Source organism: Melanaphis sacchari, unplaced genomic scaffold, assembly GCF_002803265.2.
Source record: "Melanaphis sacchari strain LSU unplaced genomic scaffold, SCAv2.0 Contig19_pilon_pilon, whole genome shotgun sequence".
NCBI classification, from domain to species: Eukaryota; Metazoa; Arthropoda; class Insecta; order Hemiptera; family Aphididae; genus Melanaphis; species Melanaphis sacchari.
In genome coordinates, this window is record NW_020270975.1 from 2442697 (window position 1) to 2449586 (window position 6890).

Here is a 6890-nt window from a genome sequence, read left to right on the forward strand (position 1 = left end):
TTTTTTAAATTTTATAGACTTGATTTAAATATGTTTACATAAAATATTTTTTTATTAAAAAATATTAAGGTTAAATTATTGTAAAATGCACCACAAATATGATGCGAGTTCTACTAAAATCTTATCTTAAGTCTTAATATTTAAAAGTTTAAAATAAAAAGCTATCTTAGATTCATCGATATATTATTGCAATAGTGTACTACTACAATAGGTACTAAATTTGTAATTAATTTTTGTATCTTAACAACATAGTTTTCATCAATTAATTTATCTTTTTTTCAAAAACAAGACAATACACACTTTTTAAAGGGTTTAATATAACTAATTTTAATAAAAATTTAAGAAAAATTTAAATTTAAACAGATGCTTTACCTCTTGTAATTTATCCAAAAATATATTCTTGGAGAGAACACTAAAATAATAATCATAATAGTCTTAATAATTTATTTTCATATATACTCATCTAGTAGAAATGTACACATATCGTAATATTTTTATTTTTTTGTTAACTTAAAAGTAATAATTATTTATTATTTTTATTTCTATTCAAGTATTCAGTATAAAAATTTAGTAAGTCTTCTGTAAATAATGTACACATAAGTTGTCCTGTTTAAAACTATTATTTATATAACCTCCTTATAACAACTATTTAAAGAATAGACATGGGACCACTTTTAAAATACTTTGAATTAGTGTTTAAATATTTATATTTAAGATTAAACTTAGTAATTTTTCTCAAAATGTTATTAAAATTACCTATACTAAACCTCTTAAATAGAGGGTAAATAACTGATATTTTGTGTTCTCTTAATGTAACTTATACAATTAAAAATGTGAAGTGATCCATATCACATCAGCTATAGTATGGTAAACACTGTTTTTTTGAAGACAATCAATATCGTTGGTAGATCTCTAGTGATCGGATCTGTAAGACAGTAAATTAATGATGAGTGAGTGGGGTAATAAACTATTAACTTATAAAAATGTATTACATTTAACTTACTGTAAAATTTTTATTCTATAAATACTATTTTTGCCATAACCCATGATATAAATAACAAACAGTGATTTCTACTATGCTTCTTAGTTGAAGTCTTTAGAAACAAATACTTATATTAAATTTGATAGGTATCCACTATTACTAAATGTAAGTGATTGAGTAGAGAATATTAAAACAAGGAATAAAAAATAATAATTGTATTAATACTCCCACTTGCAACAATCATCGATCAACTATGCAATTTTCAATACATTTAAACTACCTAATTTTAAGCTTTTATTACCATGAATCCATTCATACCAAAAAATGATACTGTAAGTGAATATTAATAATTTAATAAATGATAAAATATTGTAAAGTATAATATTCACCAAGGCTGGCAAAACTAAATTGAATATTTTTAAATAATTTATTTAATAACAGATAAATGAATTACTTATTCTAACATCTAGGTAGGTACCTACTTCATAGCGTGCACATGGGTGTAACAAATAGTGTTTTCACTAATCTTGAAAATGTGTTTTCGATATTTTTTAATTAGTTTTTATAAATGTGTACAATGACATGAGTAATTAAAAAAAAATATTGAATTTAAAATAAGAATGTTTAATTTTGATCGAATGATACATAATTTTAATGCGAAAAGTCACTTGTACTATAATCAGTGGCATAATGAAAGTGGACACAAAATATTATGTTTACCCTTAAAATATTAGAAATTATACAATTCTTGTCAGTATAACAGTGATACGAGCTCCTAAAAATATGTTTATTCTCCAAAGCAAAACTCTCTGTTAACCCTGCGGACTGCGGTAACAATGGCCGTTGTGTACTTACATATAGGTACTACACATGTATGCTCTTACACAACCACATAGAGGTACATTAATAACTTAAAATAATGCGTTACATTATATGTTAATAACAGGCGTCATACGCCATTAAAATCGATAGACGTATTGATTCGAATAATACGAGTACATTATTTTGATTTTTTTTAATAATTTAATGTTTAATAGATTAAACTAGATAGTAAAAACCCGTTGCTTCCAACGCCGGATTAGCAATGGTGTCGGTCTATACCGCGTTGTAAGACTTTTAACGTTTGGTTACAACTTACAACTATACAGTTGCCGTACGGTTTAATAATTAGGTTCACTTATATTTTCTACCGATATTTGTACTAATTTGTCATTGGCATGCATAAGAAGAAAAAAAATTATGACCAACTCTCATTACCCAGCCCATATTTAAAGTGGCCCACCTAGTCTTACTCGGTAACTCGCCAATCTAATCCAGCCCTGGTTGCTTCCACTGTGCCGTTTATATATACATATAATTATCTAAGATTCTAAGAAGACAATATTATAATATGATGTTAGTGTTATGTCTTAACACTCTTAACTTTTAATGATAATAATTGTTTAAAAGAGTTGATGGAATTTTATGAGTAATAAACTAATAAGTAATAAGTATACTTTATTATTCACTCGTAGACCGTAGTCGAATACATGCGATTGTCAGCAGGACTAAATCCTTACTTAGAGTTGTTTATGGGAGAAGAGATGCTAGAAACTTTCGGTTTCGAATAAAATACAAACATATAGGCAGTGGCGAAACGAACGTGGTGTTTGAGAAGCGGTTGCTTTTCGATTTTTTTTTTTAGATTTAGGGGTGTGTGGGTGCCAATATGAAAGTGACAAACAATAACTAAATATCAGTACCACTAATACTAGTATTTATTACAATTTATGTGTATAAATAGGTGTATCGTGAGTTATGAGTTATGACAATTGGCAGTAACGACAGACGGCATTAATAGAACTAATGAATAAATTCATATATTATACCATAGATAAGTTTGCTATGACTTCAGGTGTTTTAAATAAACAGTTAATGCGTATAAATAATTAATTTCATATTTTTAACTTTGTTTTTAGTTGATATAATATTACTGTGTTACTATCTAGGTTACTGTTAAAATATGTTAATAAAATATACTTATACTATTATACGAATAAAGAAACTTCTTAGTCTTATAAAATGTAATTATTTCATCATTATATTTTACTTTCTTTAGTTTTTTCAGCAAAAATAATAATAATAATAATATACAATAATATGAACAGTACATAAATTTACCTACATAATTTTATTGGTAAAAACATTAATTGAAAAAAAATATTTTAAGTATAAGATATGTATACCTAGTTGGTAAATGAGTGGGTGGGTGTGTAAATTTTAGTTTACTTACGGGTTATTTTAGGTTCGTTTCGCCACTGAACATAGATATGTAAAATTATAATAATAATTAAAAAATTACAATTATTTATTCCATATCATCGATTATTAAATAATTAATAGAAACTTATTAAATTCTAGGCAGAGCTATGAATTTATTGATTTCACAATAATGTAAATATAAAAAAGTATAGAATTTTTTTAATTTTGATTAAATCACCAGTGTCATACTGTCATCCACATGTATTTTATAATTGGTGAAGGTCAGGTATTCCGTATAATAGTATTATTTTTTACTATTGTGTTGGCTACAAATATAATAGCCAGTAAATATATAACGAAAACTATTTATTCATATTTTATATTGTAATTTGTAATAAATGTAAATAAAATATGCTGGCTGAATTACGTTAGTTACCTATTCATTTTCTTTCAATAAATATAAGGAATCAATAAACTGTTTGTTTCTTATTAGTTATTATTGTTTCAATATAGTTCGAAAAACATTTCTATAATAGACATCAGTTTTTATTTTCAATATTTATGTTTTTTTGATTACCTACCTACTATTCTTATTTGTAATTTCTAAAAGTTGTCTGCAATTATTGTTAACTTTCTTTATTTATTTTTGTTCTTTTTATTGTTAATCATAACACCGTTTTAGCTTCAACATACATCAACAATGAATGCAGTTTTAAATAATCAACGGCAACGGTTCCTATTCATCAAAACACAGATCCGAAATAGTTTCAGGAGTATGTATAGTGTATACCTATAACTCAATGTTACTTGATAGCAGTTGAATGTACTCTATAAAAAAGCTACTGTGGGTCCACACGAAGGTAAGAAATTATTTTTATATAAGTTTAGACAGCATAGCCAACTAGGTATGTATCTAATCCAAGTAAGATAATTGTATGTTCAAGTAAAGGTATATTGACTTATTAAATTATTTTTAGAATTAATTGTAGTTATAAAGTCGGTAAGATAAAATAATATATTTAGGCTTTACGCGTATTTAATAAATGTACGGATAGATCACCTGCGATTGTGGCAGATGATAATTTAGTGACTAGAGGATTTCGGCGATTTAATAGATTGGATTAAAAATGAAATTGTTCGTAACGCGCCATCCCCGTATTATTCATAGCGCATAATATCTACGAGTAATATTATTTTATTTTATTGTCGTTCCCTTACGCATTGCCATTCACTTTATCGTCCAAAATTTCGATTATCGCCGGCCGGCAACACGCCGATTTTTTTCGATATTTGATATGCTATAATGTGCAATGTAGTGCTGAAGATCGTGAAACAGTGCAAATCTTATTTTTATTTCTAGGTTTTTATATTAGTGAACTAAATTATATTATATTATTGGTATATAGATAAAGTTTTTGTTAGCTATCTGTCTAAAATAAATATTTACAATATAATATTATTATATCATAGACAACTATATTTACCTATTATTAATTTATACATTATATAGAATAGCGGTTCTCAACCCTTTTAGTTGTGCGGACCAGAGTTGTTCCGTCATAATTTGGCGACTGGAGCAAAATTAAAAATATTCACCCCTCTATTAATTTATTATTTAATCTTTTTCTTCTTTTTTTTTTAATGTTATCGTATTGATATTTTATTATACATTTTTAAACATTTTTGTAAAAATAATATAGTAACTTAAATATTAGTAAATGGTGCAATACTGTAATTTTATAATAATAAAAAACAAATACTACAAATTAATATTTGTTATTCAAGTATAGTTTATTTAAAATTATAAATTGTAATATATGATTCAAAATTTCATCTTCCCTGACTTGATTGAAGCAAAATCTTCTATATATTCTTCAAAATCGATAATGTTATTTCATTTTCAAACGATAGTATTGCCGAGTTAGTTAATCTTTCTTGGGATATGGTTGATCATAAGTATGTTTTAGTTCATTTTAATTTACTAAAGGAACGTTCTCCGGTTGCGAAAGTAACAGACATGGTAATAGATACGATATAGGTATATGCAATTAGTAATTACCAAGTTTTGATAAGTTGAATCAACTTCATATGATTTTATTGCATTTAAAATATTTAAAAAGTTGCCTTTTGTACATCTTGTAATATTTCTTTTGCTTGATATTTAAAAGATTTCTCGGTCTATATTTTCACTGTTTTTTTGCTAAGTTAGCTGCACATTTCTTTAATATTTCAACTGCAGGTGTTGCAAATAGTGTTGACCGGAAAGGAATTCAAAATCATCAGAAATAACAGATATTTTTTTAAAACATTTCACATCAGCTATCATATTATTAAGAACTTTGTAGTATTTCATTGTTAATAATTTGTTAGCAGATCAATTTGATTCAATATCTTATCCCAAATGATTAAAAAATAAACAAAATTGCAAATCAGGTTGTTTTAATATGATTTCTGCTGTAGCTACCCAGTCACAAAAAATTAGATTGGTAGATATTTTATGTAAGGCCACTTACTCAAATTGACAATATAATGAATGAACTGCATTATATATTTAGATGCGTAGCGTGTGTCACTATGTGTTTTTAAAGCCCATCAAGTTTCTCAATGCAATTTTAGGCAACCTGCACACAATTCACACAATGCACTGTAAAATAAAATAAAAATGACCAATAACAGTTTAGGTTAATATAATAAGTACCTATTATTAATAAACGAACTGTATTCAAATGTTCGATAGCGTTAATTGTATAAAAAAATATATGTGTAATATATACGTACCTTAGTAATGTTAATATTATATATGATTCACGGCCCAGTACCACGCTGTTTCGTGACTTATGGGTTGTGAACCGCTGTTTTAGAGTATTAATACCTATCGTTATATATTATAATGCATTAATACACACCCATATTATATTTATATATAAGGTTAGTTTAAGAGTTAGAGAAGTGTTGAATTTAAATAATAGTTACTGGAGAAAGGCTATCATATTTTATGTAACGTATAACTACCTACTTTTATTTTCAATAACATTTTTTATTTTTATAAGGTATAAAACACGAACACAAAAAATTGTGATGTATGCATTTAAATACGATAATATTGTTGGCTATGTAAATTTATATTTTATAATCAAACAAAATAAAATTACTTTTATTATTATAATTCATAATTTCTACATTATATTTTAGTTCCGTCACATCATTTCATAATTCAGGGAGTAAAAATGGGTAACCCGCAAAAAATGTTACCCTATCCCATAACCTGAAACCCACTTACACAACATCTTACCCGACAATAATCGCAAATTGTACCCGGTTTCAGAAACTAAACCCAATAACAATTACCCCCCGGGGTATTTGTTTGTGGGTTTCGTTTCAACGGTGTATATTGTTTATAATGTAAGGTTGTAAAGTATAAATAGGATAAATTAGTAAAGACTCTGGGTTTTGCGTTCAAACCGGGTGTAATTGTTGTGGTTTCGTTTCGAAACGGTGTATATTTGTTTATATGTAGGTGTGTAAAGTAAAAATGGATAAATTATTATAGGATATGGGTTTTGCGTTCAAACCGGGTACAATGTTTGTGGGTTTGCGTTCAAACCGGGTGTAATTGTTTGTGGGTTTCGTTTCGAAACGGTGTATATTTGTTTATATGTAGGTGTGC